Consider the following 20,742-nt stretch of genomic DNA (forward strand, 5'->3'; position numbering starts at 1 on the left):
GTGAAGGTCAACACACACACACACACACACACACACACACACACACACACACACATACACACACGTGACGGCCTATTTCCTGCCTGATGACACTTTCAGTACTGACGACCTTGTATACTACCCATCCTCCTCCTCCTCCTATCACGTCCTTAACGCCCCGCCCTTCCTCTTTCCTATTCTTCTCGACGTTTGCATACACGAATAAGTTGTGTGTCACCCTGACCTGATTGTTTCCTCTTTTCTTTTACTTTCCGGTGCTTGGTTAAATTTAAGGATGAGTGACGTTATATAGCAAGACGTTAAGAATTGCTATAATTAAATACAGACAGGCATCTTGCTAAGTTTTTGTCTGTGTGTATGCTAGGGGCCAAATAGTAGCGTATTTAGTCTTATAACCAAGTTTCCCTACACTCTTATCACTGACCTTTTCCTACTTATCTCCATTCCCCGCTTCTGCTCTTGCGTCCCTCACTAACCTCCTCGTTTACCATACACTCTCGCCACAACCGGCAAGGAGAGGGCGCCATACGTTATCTTTGTACTCGAAAACCCAACACAGGGGGACGGTAAAGATAATATTGAACGGTGGAGCGTCGCCGAGCAGAGGCCAATGGCTGGGTTATCTCGTACGCTATAATACTAAAATAGGGGCGTTTAATTAAGGGGACAGCCGGCGGTAGGGGAGTTGTGGGTATGTTATGCACATTACCATAGCACTAATCAGGACTTAGGAAAGGTAGAAGAAGTGAAGAGAGGCAGTGCGGGGGTAGGAGGCGTTGGAAAGTGGTGGGTACATAATGACTAGGTATTCACTCGATCCTACGTCTGCTTTCTATACACAAAGTTGAGGGAACATTCTGCTTTCCTTACACAGAGCTGAGGGAACAGAGTCCACATTCTCAAACGCATCGAACCCCCATCACGACTACCTCCCCAGCCCACAGAGAAGAGTCACCGGGTTTTGATGAGTGATTTTTCCCGCTCATGGTGTGGATGTCCTTTAGAGCCATCACTAGGATCACAAAATGCTCCATGAATATGCCAGCAACTTCTGCGAGAGGCTTTTTGACAGGCGAACTGAGGTGCAGATACGTTTATGAATATGGGCCAGAGCTAAACAGTGGCGGGGTGAGGGCGGGGAAGAGACCACATAATTAATCTCTGACGCTTCGGCTCACAACTTACTTCCAAAGGCCACAAAGTAAATCAATTGGGTTCCCATGAGTGTTTTTCATGTTCACGGTGCAGAAGCCTTATCAAACTAACACTAGGCTCATAAAACTACCCATGGAAATACTCACAACCTCTACGAAAACCTCAGGATGTTTGTGGACCCGATGGAGTACCTCTTGTTGTCCTTAAAAACCGTGCCACCGTACTTAACAAATGTGTGTGTGTGTGTGTGTGTGTGTGTGTGTGTGTGTGTGTGTGTGTGTGTGTGTAAGCCCAGAAAGGTTTGAGAATAGGGGCCTTAAAGGAAGCATGGTTGAGTGTAGAGCATGGAAGGGTGCCAATAGGGAGGGGAAGGGACGGGTGGGTGTTCATGCATGGGGAGGGGCGGGGAGGGGCGGGGAGGGGAAGGGAGGGTGGGTAATGTAATGAATGGTATTTAGGGCGTATAGCGAGTGTTGCATCATTCTACTACGCCCGTCTTACTCTATTAAATACTCGCTTCCTATGTTTTGTTTTCTCTCTCTCTCTCTCTCTCTCTCTCTCTCTCTCTCTCTCTCTCTCTCCCCCTTTTTTCTCTATTTCATTGTTTCATTCATCCAACCATTCATTCTTTTTCTTTCTTTTCTTCTCTCTTCCATTCTTTTTTTTCTTTTCTCTTCCTTTTTCTCTTTTTTTGCTTCCTACTTCATTCGTTCACTCTCTTCCCCCCCCCCCCCCCCTCCTCACACCTCTAAAACACACCTTTCAGCCCCTAGCTCTTGGCCCTTGCAGCAACAACATCGAGTCCATCAACAACAAAAAGCAGACAAGGAACAAGAAAGTCATTCCCGCGCGATGAAACACTGGCCAGAAAAAGTAATAATCTGGAGGAACCGCCGCGGCCAGACGATCCAGTGTATTCTCCTCCTCGTCCTTTCACCATTATAAATATAGGTCCTCGCCTCGCCACCCTTCCTCCACCTCCTCACCTTTTCTTCACTTTTCCTCGCCACACTCCACAGCCACTTTCGTTACCCTCTCACCTTAACACCACCACCACCACCACCACCTAGTCCTCCTCCTCCTCCTCCTCCTCCTTCTCCTCCTCCTCCCACCTCTAATGACCTCCAGCACACCTTCGCCTTGGTGATAATTGTGATGATCAGTGAAAACAAAAGGAATTATTTTTTTTCTTTTCTACACCATTCCCCCACAAACTACGAACATGTATTGTGTAGAAAGGAGAAGGAGAAAACAAAAGTTCGAAACGCTGGAACAATACTCGCTTAAATTGGAGAAAACATACCGAATGAAAATTGTATAAGAAGACAAATGATATATATATATATATATATATATATATATATATATATATATATATATATATATATATATATATATATATATATATATATATATATATATATATATATATATATATATATATATATATATATATATATATATATATATATATATATATATATATATATATATATATATATATATATATATATATATATATATATATATATATATATATACACACACACACACACACACACACACACACACACACACACACACAGAGAGAGAGAGAGAGAGAGAGAGAGAGAGAGAGATCGAGAGAGAGAGAGAGAGAATTTTCTCAAACCAGTCACGCCTCGTCTTTGTATGCTAGCAAATATAATAATAATAATAATAATGATAATGATAATAATAATAATAATGATAATATAATAATAATATGACGACAATCTCTCTCTCTCTCTCTCTCTCTCTCTCTCTCTCTCTCTCTTTTCTGCAGTATAAGCGAGTACTTTTCATTTCCGGCCCACTTATTTCCCTTTCGCCTTTACACACACACACAAAAAGTTACTACAATCACTATTACGGCTCCAGTCACTCTTACTTCTATTACTATTACTACTAAAATTCGTACAGTTTGCTACTACTGCTACTACTACATAAACACACACACACACACACACACACACACACACAACCTTACATAACGAAAAGAAAGTCAGTCTTGCCACTACTAAATTTACCCACCGGAAACTTCCACACCCTTACCCACCCACCCTTACCTCCCCACCCATCCCCCCTTCATCCCCACCCACTACGCAATGAGGCAATACCCCCCTCCCCCTCCCTCCCTCTCACCTCTACCTTCTTACTGTCACGTCCCCCCTTCCCCCTCTCACTGCCCTCCTCCCCCTAGCTGTCACGCCCCCCCCCTCCTTTTAGACCCACCCCAACGTTGCCCCAAAACAAGGGATCATTAGTCAAATTGCGAGTAACCTTCCACCTCCCCGAACACCCTCCCCCGCCACCATCACCCCGCTCTTCACCCCAGTTCCAATTCCCACGTGACGTCCAGGTGAGGAAACACAGGTGGGTGGTGGTGATGGGTGGTGATGATAGATGATAGAAGTATAGTAGTAGAGGTAGTGGTGGTGGTAATAATGATGATGATGATGATTATTTAGGTAGTGAAGGATGTGGAATAGGTGGAGGTGGTGGTGGTGATGACAACCAAACACCAATACAGAATAAGTGGTGTTGAGGGAGACAGTGACGAAGGAGAGGTGACAGGTTACGATACCACCACCACCACTACCACCACCACCACCACTACCACCACCACCACTATCACCACCATTACGGCTCCCACCACCATTACTACAGCCATCACCGTCATCACCAAGGCAATCACAGCAACCACAACCACCGCCATCGATCAGTATAATAACAAGGCAGTGAAGGGAAAAAGGAGTACAAGGGGAGTTTTAGATTCGTCGCATCCAGAAAAAAGTACTGAAATAGTAAAAAAAAAAAAAAAAAAGTCAATCTAAACCTTTGTAAGAACTCAAACATCGGACAAAAACAATAAAAAGTAATAAAAAAACATTCGTCGCAGTTAAGTTTAAAGGAATACTTATAAATGATCCAGAAAAAAAGTATTGAAATAGTAAAAGAAATTATTCGTCACAGTAAACGTTTATAAGAACTCATATTAAAGGTGAGACAAAAACAATAGAATAAAGTAGAGGAAAAAAAAAAACATTCGCCGCAGTTAAGTTTACGAATACTTATAAATGATCCAGGAAAAAAGCATTGAAACAGTAAACCAATAAAATAATTCGTCACACTAAACATTTATAAGAACTCGTATTAAAGGTCAGACAAAACAATAAAATAAAGTAAAAAAAAAGAAGAAAAAAAACATTCATCCCGAACTCAGAAGGGTAAAAAAAATAACCAGTACATAAAATCAGTAAAAAAAAAAATTACAATAAAAAAGTCAGAAAAAAAACCTGACGAGGGAATTTCTACACAACGAGTATGATTCAGGATGACGACACGACCCGATGCATACTTCATCATTTGCATCCACAAGAATTTCCCAATGACTCTCTCTCTCTCTCTCTCTCTCTCTCTCTCTCTCTCTCTCTCTCTCTCTCTCTCTCTCTCTCTCTCTCTCTCTCTCTCTCTCTCTCTCTCTCATGCAGGTAAACTAACTCATTCTTTGACATATTACTTGACTATCATCATCATCGTCATTAGTAGTAGTAGTAGTAGTAGTAGTAGTAATAGTGAAAACAGTAGCATCACACAACATCCTCCCCCTTCCTCTCCCACGCCTCACGCCACTTCCCTCCTCCCATTCTTCTTTCCCACCTCAGCCTTACTTCCCTCCCCTTCACCCTCCCTTCTCTTCCCTTCCCATTCTTCTCCTTCCCCCTCTCCTTCAGCGTCACCATTACGTCACGTCGTCCGTCCCGTTCCGCCGCAGATCCCGCCCCCTTACCCCCCTTCCCTCTATACTGCGGCCGAGGGATTGTCAAGGTTCCGTGTGGCTTGCTGACACACACACACACACACACACACACACACACACACACACACACACACACACACACACACACACAGATTAAATAAATACGTAAATATATATGAAAAACACCAAAAAGGGACAAGAATTTTTAGTGTCAGTAGTCCAAATAACACACACACACACACACACACACACACACACACACACACACACACACACACTCAATTTAATCTTAATGATTCGATTATAATTTTTTTTTACTATGGCGCCGGTAGGTTTTCTTGAGTGGCCTGGTTGGTCGTCGGCCCCAGCCCGTCATGGCGCAGGCAGTTGCTTTATAGTGGCGCCATCTTTTCTCGGCTCATGCTGCCCCCCCGGAGCTCGTTTTTTATTTACTTGGACGGTTTTCTCTAGAGTCTGGGTTGATGAGTGGTCTTCAGGAGAGCATGTGGGTAGTCTTTAGGCCACTCGGCGGTGAATGAAAAATCCCAGGTGGTAGCAGCGGATTCGAACCCACGTCGTCCAGCATGCGGTGAATGTGAGGCCCGCACACTAACCACTCAGCCACCGGAAAAATCTCCAATATTTTTTTCTATATTTTTCTTATACCTCGAGAGAGAGAGAGAGAGAGAGAGAGAGAGAGAGAGAGAGAGAGAGAGAGAGAGAGAGAGAGAGAGAGAGCGCATTACACATTTGCATCATCTTTGCGTCTTGCAGCCTCCCTCTACCTCATCCTCCCTTACCTGTGTCAATCCACGTTGCCTAAGACACAACCTCGACCCCCTCCACCCCCTCCCTTCACCCTCAAAACCATATCCTTGGCTACCGACATCACCCTCTCCTCTTCTTGCAGTACTCGTGTATACAAGAAAAAAAAAAATACCCCAGTGGTTTTGAATTGAGGGGAATATCTGACACACACACACACACACACACACCACACAATCCCCCCCAACCCCCGCCCCACCACACACACAAACGTACTGCACGGCCTTGTCACTCGAGTAATCAAAAGGAAAGACGTTAGATATGCTACAGATCCAAGGAGGTGGCGGCGTGAAGAGTGGGCGAGCCAGGCACGGAGGTGAGGGAGGGTGCATGAGGGTGAAGAGGAAGTTGCCGAATGGCGTGTGCTCTATCGAAGTGTGTCAGGAGCATCGCGTGTTGCAGATTGTGCGCATGTGTTGGGGGAAGTGATGCAGAGATAGATAGATAGATATAGATAGGTGTAGAAAGATAAATAGATAGGTAGGGAGAATTATAGATGGATTAATAAATAGATGAGTAAAAATGCAATCATACTTCCCTTCGTTCTTTAACCTTATCGTGTCCTTGGATACTGACTGCGCCACACACACACACAGACACACATATGCACGGACACCCACCCATCCACACCCACACACAATATTCCGTTTTCATGACAACACAATCAACGACTTCCCAACGCCAACCTTCCAGCCATCACCGTGAATGCCTATAGTTCTTAGCTTTACCAAAGTGACCAACATGCAGCGGTAACGTAACCCCCAATACTTTCCTACAATACACACTAAGACGTGGTCCGGCTATACCCAATGTTACAACTTACAGGCTGGTATTACAAGACACTTTCGCTTCTCACATTATCTATTTCTAAAGGTCAAAGAGGGAGTCAATTGGGTTCTAATGAGTGTTTCTAAAGGGTTCACGGTACACTATCACCAGGGTCATAGAACTACCCCTGGAAATGCCCACAACTCCTACGAAAGCCTTGTCAAATTAGTGTTCTTGGGCGATGAAATGTCTTAAAATACGACCCTTATAATTTTTTGTTAACACAATCATAGAAACATAGACAAATCAGGTATAGGTAGTAGGCATGCGACGTTGACTCTGGTTTCTGGCTTAAGACAATTCAAAGATCTATAATCCATATGTGCACCCAGGAAATCACTCTTATTCTTTACTATATGACACAACAAAGGTTTCCGAGCGCAGTAAGCAAGTGATGTTGACTCTTGTTTCTGGCTTAAGACAATTCAAAGATCTATAATCCATATGTGCACCCAGGAAATCACTCTTATTCTTTACTATATGACACAACAAAGGTTTCCGAGCGCAGTAAGCAAGTGGTGTTGACTCTTGTTTCTGGATTAAGACACAATTCAAAGATCTATAAACCATGTCATGCGCAGCCAAGAAATTACTATCTTTATTTACTACGACACAACAACAAAGGTTTCCAAGCGCGGTAAGCAAGTGGTGTTGACTCTTGTTTCTGGATTAAGACACAATTCAAAGATCTATATAAACCATGTCATGCGCAGCCAAGAAATCACTATCATTATTTACTATGACACAACAACAAAGGTTTCCGAGCCCAGTAAAGTAATGCGGACTCGTTTCTGAATGGCTGACCACATAAGGAAATAGACAAACCATGGACGGAACGCATGTAATATGAATTATTTGCCTTATCACGACAACAGCATGGGTCTCTATACCAAACAAGCAATCTTAAGAAATCTGTCTTCGAGTGCAGTAAGCAAGCAATGTTGACTCGGCATCTGACTGGCTGAAAACACGAGGAAATATAGACAAACCAGGGACGGAGCGCACGTAATATCAACGACTTGCCTTGGCAAAACAAAAGTTCCTGAATCAAAACAAACTCCTCAGGAATATATAAATAAAATTACTGAGCGGAATAAGCACAATCTAACTAAGATATATACAAATCAGGCATCGGGCGCAATACCCAAGCAAGTATTGTTAACTGTTTTCCAATGCAATAACAATGGCTTCAGGTCCAAAACACATTTTTTAAGCAAATGGATGCAGCTTAAGGGCAAAAAAAAAAGTGTAGAAAAAAAACGCTAATCGCTACTCCTAAAAATGATAAAAGTTAAGAGTGGCCAAGAGGTTAATTTCGGGTGGAGAGGTGTCTTGATATATGGATGAATATGACAACAAATATGAATAAATCAGAAAGGGCAGCAGTAAGCAAGCGATAACGACTCCACACTGAGCCTTGTGTATCGTCACCAGGGCAACACGAAAACACGGTCAGAAGAGAAATCACAAAAAATCACGCTGCACGAAATCACGAAAGAACCACTCCGCCAGTTCTCTCGTGTCTGGATTTCCTCGCCAGTCACGGAAATAGTTGCGCAGAAAAAGAAAAAAATATTGTTCTTTAAAGACAGCAGGATGTATATATAAAGAATTGCTTCTCCTTAAACTACTCAAGCACGTGTGACAGAAGAAGTAGGTGCATGGGCGTTCATCTCTTGCCATGTCATTGGGGTGAACGTAACAAAAAATCAAACCAAAAATATTAGCTTAGGTAAAAGAAAGTCCCAAAAGACGCAACACCCCCAAGAAACGCATTTTATTCATGGCATTATATATATACACGTGACCGAAGAAGTAAGCGACTGTTCCTCTATCGCTTGTATCACTGAGAAGAAGACAATAAAACAAAATAGTAAAAAAAAAGTTTCCAAAAGACACAACACCCTCAGGAGACTCATTTTATTCTTGACGTTATTATATTTACACACGTGACCGAAGAAGTAAGCCATCGAAGAAGTAAGACATCGAAGAAGTAAGCCACTGTTCCTCTATTGCCTGTATCACTGAGAATACAATAACACAAAATAGTAGAATAAAAAAAGTTTCCAAAAGACACAACACCCTCAGTAAACTCATTTTATTCTTGATATTACATTTACACACGTGACCGAAGAAGTAAGTGACTGTTTCTCTATCGCCTGTATCACTGAGAATACAATAAAACAAAATATTAAAAAAAGGTTCCAAAAGACGCAATACCCTCCTAGAGACGCAGCGTCCACAGGAAACTTACTATTTTTTTCTTGACGTTATTCATGAGCGCGTGATCGAACACACACACACACACACACACACACACACACACACACACACACACACACACACACACACACACACACTATCGCCTGGGTTATTGGGAAGAGGGTAACACTACAAAACAAAATAAGATGGTAAAATAAAAAGGAGGCTTCCAAAGACACAGCACCAACAGGAAACTTTTTTTAAACATTATTCTCCCGCTCACTGACGCATAAACCTTAGACTTAGCGGCCCGAGTTTAGTCACTACAAGGGAACACCACAACACGCCCACTGCACCTCCGTCTCCATTACCTCGACACGCCCCCCGCGGCTGACTGCGGTGACACCAGAAAACTGCCTCAACCCAAAACCTGTACTACAAGAGCTACGGTGAAAGCATCGATCGTAGGGAGACAAAAAGAGTTGAACCTTCGTCCCAAAATGATCTGAACCACTCACAGGGCTAACTAATACATTTTCGAGTTCAGTGTGTGTGTGTGTGTGTGTGTGTGTGTAGCTAGTAAGGAGGAAGTCGGTGTGTATGTGTATTTCCAAAAGCTATCTCACCTCATCTCCTGTTCGTCACAAGGGGCCATCTGACTCGCCTAACCGCACGCACCTAATACTCATCACGCACCTGCCACACGCGGAAACAGGCGGAGTGTAAATGAGACCGCCTGACAGTCTGAGTAACTGCCCAACTACGGACGAGCCACTCACTCATACAACCCCTCCCTTCCTCCTTTTCCCCTCCCCTCCCAGCCAATCTTTACCTTTGATTGCTTGTTATGATGTTATCTCACGATTCTCACCCAACCACAGCCTCCTAGCACCAGTTATTTATAGTCGTCCGATAAAGTTCCGTCTTTTTTTTAATCGTTCCACTCACTCGTGTCGTTATCTTTTGCTTATCAAGGGTTAGGTTGTATGGGGTTGTTGTTGTTACTGCTATCATATTCTCTCTCTCTCTCTCTCTCTCTCTCTCTCTCTCTCTCACTAACTACAACAACTGACAAGAACAATAGCAACAAAACCATTCTCCTTCGCTACCACGACACAAACCATCACCTTGCCGACCATTCCACTAACAAACAACAAACAAAACCTCACCTTACAACCTAACCACGCGACTCACCTGTCTGGATTCAATCGTCCGCCACCAGGTATGACAAGCAGAATAAGTAACGCGAATGATCAGAGTCCCCAGGCAGCGGTGAGACAGAAGGAGGAGGAAGCCTTCGGGAGGTATATGTCAGTGAGTGAGGCAGCCGCAGCAATACTACAACTATCACTCGTCAAGCGAACAGAGAGCGAGAGTGAAGCACCTTCCGTCCACTACGCCAGCCACCGGCACACTGAGAGGGAGACTGACTGGGTTGGGACTTGGGAGAGCCGGAGAGGGAGGTAATGGAGAGGACGATGGCCCGGCGGAGTGGTCGTGGTTGTAGTGGAGGGAGTGCTGGAGCTGTGTAACCTTTACCGATAAGCTTCCCTTTCCGATGATTACACAACAGAAAAAAAGTAAAACAGCTACGTGACTTAGCATGAAACTTCCTCCCCGCCACGTGCTCCCTCGCCTTGGCTCACCTGAGTGTTTGTTTCTTGGCGGCTTGTTTACAGTTACGGCTGACTGCTTAGTATTCGGTGTGTGCAATTCCCCACTGTCTGACCACGCGATAGACTCGTGATCGCGAACCCTCCCCGACTGAGACCGGAATTCACTAGTGACGGATCTCTGGGTAGCCTGCGGATGAAACCTCACACCCACACCCCCCCGGGCGGCGGGACACAACCCACGACTGACACCGGACACCTAGTATTCAATCTGTAGAGTGGACAAGGGGCACGGATTAAAAGAGACTCCCCATCCGTCTCCACTTCGCCCGGGAATCGAATCCGTGACCTCCTGGTTGTGAGGTGAGCGCGCTAACCACAGCACCAATGAGAAATATCTTTTTGTGCATGTGTGTGTGTGTATCGTACTTTGCTGCACCCCACATCGAAACCACAAAGAGGAGGAGCCTTGAAGAAAGGGACAAGGCCACTCAATAAACTGAAGGCATCAAGGGCGTGACGCTTAAGGGGGAGGAGAATGGGGAGAGGGCCAAGGGGAGGAGAAGGGGGAGAGGAGGGGACAGGGGGCAGAGGGGAGGGGAGTGGAGGCAGAGGAGGGGGAGGGGAAGAATAATTACAGTTTCCTTGGCGTCTTTTCACATCCGTACACACCCCATCCTTGAAAGTAAACCAATCTAACACGAAAAATAATAAAACACTGGGGGCACCGGCAAGTGTGCAGTATATGCACCTCACTTAATACAACCAAAACTCGTGTTTGCAGAAAATCTGGGCAACAAGTGAGATTTCTTTCTTCACACGGGCGTGCATTCCGCCAGTCACGCCACGTTTTCTCATAACTTTTCCCTGGTTTGTGATGGAGCGGCAATATGTTGCTCACATTTTTTCGCTCGATTCGCTCTATTCTGAAATCAATGCACACTGGGAGCTCAGAATCATCAGTTATATCAAGGACACGACCGACAGCAAGAGAGCTTCTGTGACAAGAGCGGGTGTACCCAGTGACAGATCAGCAACTGCTTAAGTGTTGTGACTAGTTGGTGTGGCAAGTGTTGAAATCCCCGCACAACTCCGCAGTTACTAGTACTTTTACTCGTTAGCATACGTTTGTACTTTATCCCGAGTGAGCCAACATTGCATTAGCTTGGCGTGTGAAGCTAAGTGACGGGAACTACAATTATCTTTTATTCGATCAAACATAAGCTGAATGCCATTAAATCCATTGCTTTGAGAGAGAGAGAGAGAGAGAGAGAGAGAGAGAGAGAGAGAGAGAGAGAGAGAGAGAGAGAGAGAGAGAGAGAGAGAGAGAGAGAGAGAGAGAGAGAGAGAGAGAGAGAGAAGTTACAATAAGATAGTATTTAAAGGAACAAACAAAAACGATGGAAAGAAAACCCCACTGAAATATAAAAAAGAAAACACCCAAGAAAAGACTCAGCAAAAAGAAACAAATAAAAAATAAGATATAGAGAATGAATAAGGTTGAGAGAGAGAGAGAGAGAGAGAGAGAGAGAGAGCGCAAGTGAAAAGCAAAAATTGGCAAATAAAAAATAACACCGTGAATATGCAAGATATAAAAAAGAAACAAAAAATAAAGATGGAATAACAAGTGGAAAGTAAAATTGGTCAACAAATGAAGACAACAGCGTGAACAGGCGAGATCTACAACATGGCGGGTCAGGTCACTGGCTGGGAGGTTGCAAAATGACCTGCACGGCGCCCGCTCCAGGTGTGACGGTGGGAAGGAAAGTAAATTATTTCCCTGGCACACCCATGACCTCTGCCACGACGCGGGAGAAGAGAAAAAGAAACGGATAAAAAGAGGAAAAAGCAGAACGCATTACTTCACACACTCCTCCATGACTTGACCATCTCTCTCGTTGGCACATACTTTAACAACTGCATGGGAATTTTAAAAGTCATTTATTTTTCTTATTTTATTAGCTGAGAGCCCCCTTTATTATGTTTCAAGGCTCATTCTTTAACAACTGGATGGCATATTTGGGTGTAACATATTTTTTCTTATATTTTAGCTCAGAGCCACCTTTAGTATATTTCAAGGCTCATTCTTTAACAACTGGATGGGAAATTTTGAAGTAATTTATTTTTCTTAGTTTTTAGCTCAGAGCCCCCTTTAGTATGTTTCAAGGCGCATTCTTAAACAACGGGATGGGAATTTTACAAGTCATTTATTTTTCTTATTTTTTTTAGCAGAGAGCCCCCTTTATTATGTTTCAAGGCTCATTCTTTAACAACTGGATGGCATATTTGGGTGTAATTTATTGTTTCTTATATTTTAGCTCAGAGCCACCTTTGGTATGTTTCAAGGCTCATTCTTAATTAAACAACGGGATGGGAATATCCCCAACGAAAAAAAAAAAAAAAACGGGATGGGAAATTTTACGTAATTTATTATTTTTTTTCTTTTCTTAGCTGAGTGCTCCCTTTAACATGCTTCAAGGTTCATTCTTTTAATCAACCTGGATGGCATATTTGGGTGTAATTTATTATTGTTATTTTATTTTATTTTTAGCTCAGAGCCCTCTTAAGTATATTTCAAGGCTCATTCTTTAACGGCTGATTCTTTAACAACTGGATGGCATATTTGGGTGTAGTTTATTTTTCTTATTTTTTAGCTCAGAGCCCCCTTTAGTATGTTTCAAGGTTCATTCTTTTAATCAACTACATGGGAAATTTAGAAGTCCTTTATTTTTCTTATTTTTTAGCTGAGTGCCCCCTTTAGTATACTTCAAGGCTCATTCTTTAACAACTGCATGGGAATTTTAGAAGTCATTTATTTTTCTTATTTTTTAGCAGAGTCCCCCTTCAATCGATATGTTTCAAGGCTCATTCTTTAACTGGATGGGAAATTTGTAAGTCATTTATTTTCTTATTTTTTAGCAGAGTCCCCCCTTCAATTAATATGTTTCAAGGCTCATTTTTTAACAACTGGATGGCATATTTGAATGTAATTTATTTTTCTTGTTTTTAGCTCAGTGTCCCCTTTAATACGTTTCAAAAAGTCAGTCAATTAAAGAAAACACGGCTTATTTTGCGGAAGGGGGGAGGGGGACGGGGAGGGGAAGACGAGGGCGTTGTGTGATGTAATTAGGTTTGTTTTTCACCTTTCCTGAGGAGTGTCTCAAGAAGCCTTGCCTTTTACAGACACGGCAAAAAACTTTATTACACACACACACACACACACACACACACACACACACACACACACACACACACACACACACGGGCGCAACTGAAACTTACATAATGCGACAGAAACTTGAAATGAATGAATGAACAGAATAAAAATAAATTAATAAGGAAACGAAGCATATAAGGCAAGTAAAAAAATACACAAACAACAAACTGAATGGATAATAAACTAAGTAAACAAACAAATGAATAAATATATGAGTAAGGAAAACAAAAAAACAAACAAACAAAAAAAAGATAAATTAATAAAAAAAATTTAAAAAGATCTCCAGAATTCACTTTCCTTCCCATCGTCATTATTGCCCCGTCACCACAATCACCACCACCACCTCTAATTGATGTTCTCTCTTTTTTTAAGGGTGCTTCCCACCCAGCCAACCAGCACCAGGATGAATCACCACATTTCTCCAAAGCCCCTCTGGAACAAAATATTACGAAACCCTTCTTCATATTTTCTGTCATCCGCGTGCCTTCTTTTCACCAACGTCCTCTGTCACCCATACCACCCGGCCCCTATGCAAATTCCCTCTTATATTCTTACACATTCTCTCGCCATCCCACTAAGTCATACCAAGGAGGCGCCTATCCATATGGACGGTCGTCATTAGCAAGAACGAGTGATTTTGGTCATTAGCACTGGAGTTGCCACATTACCTCAATAATTACCAACTTATTACGATTATAACTACCCCATGTAACTCACCTCTCATATCCCCCATCAGCTGCCCGTATACTTAATCTAGTCCGAACGTAATTAATCTACGTCTTTCTCTCTCACGTAGATTATAATGCCTTCTATAACTAGTTTGCTCCCATAGTTAAAAATCACCTTCAAACCTAGACTCTAACTGGAACGTGACTTCCACTCCGTGTCTCTCGGTGGTCCCTCACTTCCTTCTCTCGATAACTCGCTTGCTCTCTCATGCTTGCAGTCCTTCAACGCCTCGCTGGCTCCCTCTATGACTCAAGTTCGCCGTGTGTATATAGTAATATGCTGTTTGATGACTGGCTAACACAGATTCTGCTCTCGCTGTGTCAATCGCAATTAACTTCTATCTATCCACCAGTCTCCTTAACCTCGCCACAGCTTTTTTTTTTTTTTTTTTTTTACAAACCTGCTTCCATGACCTCGCTCTCGTCTAGATAACATTAACAATAACATTTAACTGGGCTGAAAATTATGATGATGATGATGATGAATATAATAATAATAATAATAATAATAATAATAATAATAATAATAATATGTGCGATTCCTTCATTGCCTTTCCTTAACTCGTGTGTATTCCCGCGTAACCAAACACATGCAAATTTAGAGCCTGAAGGAAAAAACACTAAGCTTGCGAAACGCCTCTTATTCTGCTTCGATGGTCTCCGCATATCAAGACAAAAACATAATCAACAACAAACACTTCCACACTGCACTGGCCTTCATAACCGCTAACCATGCTGTCTGTTCCCACCACGCAACACACAAACGAGACACACAACGCCACCCCGAGCACAGTCTATAGCTCACACGAGGCACTAACGAAACAAAACCTGACTTTGTAACCTGCTGGCATCTTGACCTCGATCTAGTACACTTCCCTACGCCGCCAACTATTGAAAGCGAAGTCATTGCTGGCGTCGGTCGGTGTTTGCCTTTCTCTCCTCTCCTCTCCCTTTCAGAGCGGCTTTTTATACAACCTTCATAAACCTGTTCGATCTGACTCAGTTTTGGCCAAGCACCACGCAGCGTTCACTTGGTCTACCGGAGGGAAGGGAGTAGGTCATGAACAGTCTCTGCAGCTTCACTCTGTTCTCTCGTGCACAAGCAAGCAACGATAAACGTCTGTTGAGATTTCGGGGACTCCGGTAACTAATTTCTTGCTATCGTGTATAGAGACAAAAACGTTTCTTGAGGGTTTCAGGGCTCTGTTTTCCAGCTAATTGAAGTAAATAAAAAATACAGCTCTTTCTACACTTTTCATTCCATCTCTCACGCCCCCTCTCATCACTTTGACCTGCATAGCCTTGTATAGTGCGGTTAATGAGACATCACCCTTCTATAAAACATCTACCTTGTATTAAACCTCGAGTGAACCAATTAATGAAAAAATATTACGGAGGCTAATAACTTTCCTCCACCATATATAAAAAAAATATTACGGTGGATAACTTTCATCATATTTCTTCGTTAGTCTGCACCACGTGACTATTATATGGAAAATCACTAATAAGCTTAAGTATCAACGGCGCCGCGGAGGGAAGAGAAAGGCGTGGCGTCGCTGCACCCGCGCGCTGCCTCGCCCCCTGTAGCCATCACAGCTTGGCGGGGAGGCGGAGCAAGAAACACAACCCATCAAGTGTACCCGACGCTCCACTCACCGCCGCAGCTTCAGGGAAATGTGACCAACGTTTTGACGCTCTGACCTTTTTAATGCAGGTCAAGAATTATCTTCCCCATCTCCCTTGTCCACCTCCTCTTCGTACTCGTTCCCGCTCTCCCATTACTCATTCTAGGGTATTTTCTAAGCGTCTGGAATAAACTCATCTCACTTGGAGGGACATGAAGAGAGTGTCATCTTCCTTGCAGTATACTGGTTGACGGAAATCCGTGGAGTCAAAATGAGAGGACATCAGTAATATGGAAAATATGTAATAAGCTTATCGAAAATAATTATTAATGTATAACCTCAAATACTTTGTGTAGTTTCTTTTAAAAAAAAAAGCGCATACATAATTATTATTCGTAAGGTCAAAATAATAAGCTTGGAAAAAAAGACTGACGAAGGGGCCTCTCGACAGTGAAGCTGAAACAGACAAAGCACAGGACGAGTATTCTCGATTTCACGATTTCGCCTATCATCGATGTCCCAGCTCATGACGTCACATACGAGCGGCGTTCTAGTGATCGCTGGAGAATAATATATTTTATCCATATGAAAATACCTTTTTTTTTTTTTACGTTCGGCCTGTAGTGCCTTCTAGCATCTAGCTATAAACCTCTAACAATTTTATTGCTTCATTTTACCCAACCCTCCTTAATCCTGATGGTTCTGCAGCTGTCACATCTGTCTCTATAACTGAGCTCTTCATTCAAACTTTCTCTGAAAATTCCATTCGCGACAATTCTGGGCATATTCCTCCTAGCTACTCATGCCACCTCTGACTTCAATGCCTGTTATTAAAATTCTTAAGAATGATGTTTTCTAAGCCCTTTGTGGCTCAATCCTCAGAAAGCTAATGGACCCAATGGAGTGCCTCCTATTGTCCTTAAAAACTATTCTTCTGTGCTGACACCCTGGCTGGTCAAACTATTTTTCTCTGCTTTTCAACATGTATCTTTCTTTCCTGCTGTAAGTATGCCTACATACAACCTGTACGTAAGAAGTGACTGCTCTAAACCTACAAACTACCCTACTCCGCAGTATTCAACATCATTTAACACACGACCCTCCTAACAGGAACTAAAGGTCTCAAGGCTGAACACTACAGAACACTTAACCTCTGACCTTGCTATCATATCTAAATGGAGCAAAAGACACTTTTGTGTCCTTCAATGCCTTAAAAATTCCATTTCTCCACTTGACAACTTGACGCAATCTTCCAAACATTTATCTATTATTTTTCAATGACACAGCTGTCCCCTTCGCTATATTAAACATTCTCAGTCTATCCTAAACTTAAAATCTTCACTGAAAACTATATATCTCATCCTTTGCTAAATGTTTCCTCACAGTTAGGCATTTTGTATTGTCTCTACCAATTCTTTTCACCCTTCCAGTTGCTAACCTTATAGAAGAGCCTTGTCTGCCCTCGTATGAAGTATGCGTTTCGTGTGTGGGGGGCTACACATACACTGCCCTTTTGGACAGAGCAGAGTAAAGACTTTTAGCTTCATCAGTTCCCCTCCTCTCATTAGACTCTCTTCTACCTCTTAAATTTTGCTGCAATGCTGCATCTCTTTCTATCATCCTGCTGCTATTTTCATGGTGACTGCTCCTCTGAACTTACAAACTATATACCTCCACTCATCCTGCTGCCCCGCTCCACATGACTATCTACTCTAGCTCATCCATATTGTTTAAATCTCTTATCCAAGAGTTGACCAACATCTTCATTCTTTCATCCCTTTCACTGGCAAACTCTTGGTCTGTATTTTCTCCTGCCTATGACAAACTTTTCAATGCCAAGGTGCTTGCCTATCTATTACTCATGCACATTCACAGCCAGCTGCTGAAGTGCAAAGAACTAAGTAGTCAGGTTTCACACCTGGTAAGCCAACTAACAGTATTTAGCGCTTCGTGTACCGGTGGAGTGCTTAGATGAATTTCAACAAAGGAGTCTTATTGGATGACAAGGTAAAGTCTTTTCAAGGGAAGGCAGTGGCTGAGTGGTCAGGGTGTGGGCATGACATCCTAGAGGTTACAGGTTCAAGTCCTGCCTGCTCCCACATGCTGACAATTTTCAGTCACACCAAGGATAAAAAATGTGTTTCAGGGGGCAGCATGAGCCAAGCAAGATAGCACTACTTAATTCACTTGACTATACTATATCAGGCTGGGGCTGACAATCAGGCCCCATCAAAAGAACCCACCAGTGCCATAGGCAGAACATAAAAAAAAGTGTGGCAGGAATATGATGTCTGAAAATTTCACATACCTTTATAGAGTAATACAGAACAACAGCAAGTCTTGTCAAAAAGTCTTACAGCAGATCAGCTTGATCCACGGTGTTATGGACTCACTCAACGAGTATGTGGCGTCGTCGATACCTGTGTAGAAAGACAAAAAATTGGATCATCAACTTTATAGTTTGTGTTCACTTTCTTACTTCAAGGTTGAGACATGGACATTGAATAGTGAATTGAGACAAAATGATGCCTTTCATAGTAATTGTTTATGCAGAATAGTGAAATATTCCAGGAATGATTTTTTGTTAAATTGGCACTTACTCCACGAAACAGTATTGATGGCTATTAACTATATAGTCAGTGAATGCCAACTCCAGTTTTACAGGCACATGGCATGCTACCCAGAAGTCAACCCTGCTCATTGAGTTGTCTGTGTATGAGGCAATCCCAACTGGAGGCCACAGTTAAAGTAAAGTTTGGTGCACATGCTAAAGCTGCACATGACCTCAGTGCTCAGCTCAATGACATCTGCCCTTGAGCTAGTGGTGAGTAATAAACCATTGCCCTGGGACACAGGTAAAGTGAGACATTCAGGTTACCACATTTTTTTCCCAGGTTTCCCCAGGTATATATCTATTAATCAACTAGCCCAAAAGGGAGGATATACAGCTGTGTACACGGCGCGTTGACTGACTTGGCCGGGATTCAAACCCAGGCCTGCATAGGTATTCGTAGCTAGACATGCTGACCACTTCAGTTTTGAGTACCAAAGGGACAGACACAAAGCTCATGGATTGAACAAATAAATGAATCCTGCCATAATGTAAATGGGATGGGTGAGAGGCCTCCATATACTTGCTCAAAGAGACCCCCAGGACTGGCATTGAAGGGGAATGAGCCGCTTGCATATGCTCCCATTGAATGATTTATTATATTGAAAAATAAAAGTCTGCAACAGAAACAACTATCTGTTGAATACCACATGAAAATCTAGTGGAAAAAAAAATATCAACCAACTGGTTGTGAGCAGGGTGTAATTCTGTAACAATATTCTACCTCTGCAGCAATAAGTTACCAACACTATCACATGTAATGTAAATTAAGTAGGAAGGGAGGTATGATTTCAAAATAAGGTAAAACTCCATAATAACACCCAATACATGCCTGTGGACCAAGCCACCACCAAACCAGTGTGTTGTCACCCCACCTCATGTTAGACCAACATAACCCCACATCAACCTGCCGCCAATAAAGTAGTAACCTATCGCCATTGTGAACAGGAAAATATCGACGTTAAGAATAGTAACCCACCCCTACTAAGCACAGCACCCAGCCCACAGCCGCTACCCTAACCCATCACCGCTCAGGCAGGCGTTCAAGTCTTACTAACGAGTAACTTATGACGGAAACTGTTTACAGAGATTGTTCCAGTTAGGTTGGCGGGAATGTTATAATAGTTCGTCTGTTTCCACGAGTTCATTCAAATTCACCACACTCCAAGAGCTTACCAAGTTACCATGGCCAGACCCCGCTGCCACTGGTGTCCTGGGCTGCCTGTGTGCCCCTCCCTCCCTGCCCAGTGTCTCTCGTCCCCCAGACTAATAAGGTAGGTCTTAAATAACTGCCCACCCTGTACTCACCTGCGCCACCACCTGTCAGTGTTGTGGCCGGTGCCGTGAGGTGAGGTGACTCAGGTGAGGCAGCCCTTGGGACGGCCGTTTTCTTCCTCACTGAACTGACACTGTGCAGGGAAGGCTGGTCTAGAATAGGTAATAGGCAGGGAGGAGTGGGCTAGGAGATTGATTGATTGATTGATTGATTGATACTTTATTGTTGCAAGTAAACAACAAAGGAGAAGGGAGGAGCATGCCATCCCAACCCCCAGGCAGTACAGAGTGTGATTATACAATTAAGGATACATGTGGAAGTAGCACCAGGAAACTAAAAAGATACAATGGATTAGAGGAGGACAACGGGGCGATCTGCACGGTGCTGGGGCTGTATGGAGACAAAAAGGAAACAGAGAGGAAAATCGTAAAGCTGGCAAAAGTGTTCCTCGCGCAGTGCTGGAAGAAAGGGCACAAATGATTGAATAAGTGAAAATAAGTGACTATTTCAGTTAAGAAAGTATACGTAATACTGAAAAGGAAAGTGTGTAAATAAGAAGAAAAGAGGAACGAGAGGAGGAGGACCTATAAGAAGCGATACAGGTCAAAAGAAGAAAAAGAAGAACACACACACACACACACACACACACACACACACACACACACACTATACTCGACATAAGGCAGTCTGTCATTGAGCCTGAGTGAAGCTATATAAAATCAAACGGCCACCATTTCTACCTGCCTTTCTGCTTCACCAAATATTATATATGGTGGGAAGACAATGGCAGCTCGCATGCCAGATCTTTCAGCAGAATGACAGTGGGTACCCAAAGGTGCAGCCTCGTAAGTTTTTGACGGAAAGAGGTAACTTTGAACTAT

General features: G+C 43.0%; 1 protein-coding gene across 5 annotated transcripts in view; it reads right to left on the reverse strand.

Moving 5' to 3' along the window:
• LOC127007411 (alpha-N-acetylgalactosaminidase-like) overlaps positions 1-19,974 on the reverse strand; it is a 46,776-nt gene extending 26,802 nt beyond the window's left edge. For 3 of the 5 annotated variants that reach the window (XM_050878389.1, XM_050878392.1, XM_050878390.1), the window contains exon 1: positions 9,986-10,225. The gene's annotated coding sequence lies outside the window, so the exon portion shown is untranslated. Of the gene's footprint in view, positions 1-9,985; positions 10,226-18,282; positions 18,395-19,761; positions 19,811-19,893 lie in introns of those variants that run through there. The other 2 variants (XM_050878391.1, XM_050878393.1) reach the window with 2 other exon arrangements.
• Positions 19,975-20,742: the final 768 nt, after the last annotated feature.

Source organism: Eriocheir sinensis, chromosome 35 (genome assembly GCF_024679095.1).
Source record: "Eriocheir sinensis breed Jianghai 21 chromosome 35, ASM2467909v1, whole genome shotgun sequence".
Lineage (NCBI taxonomy): Eukaryota > Metazoa > Arthropoda > Malacostraca > Decapoda > Varunidae > Eriocheir > Eriocheir sinensis.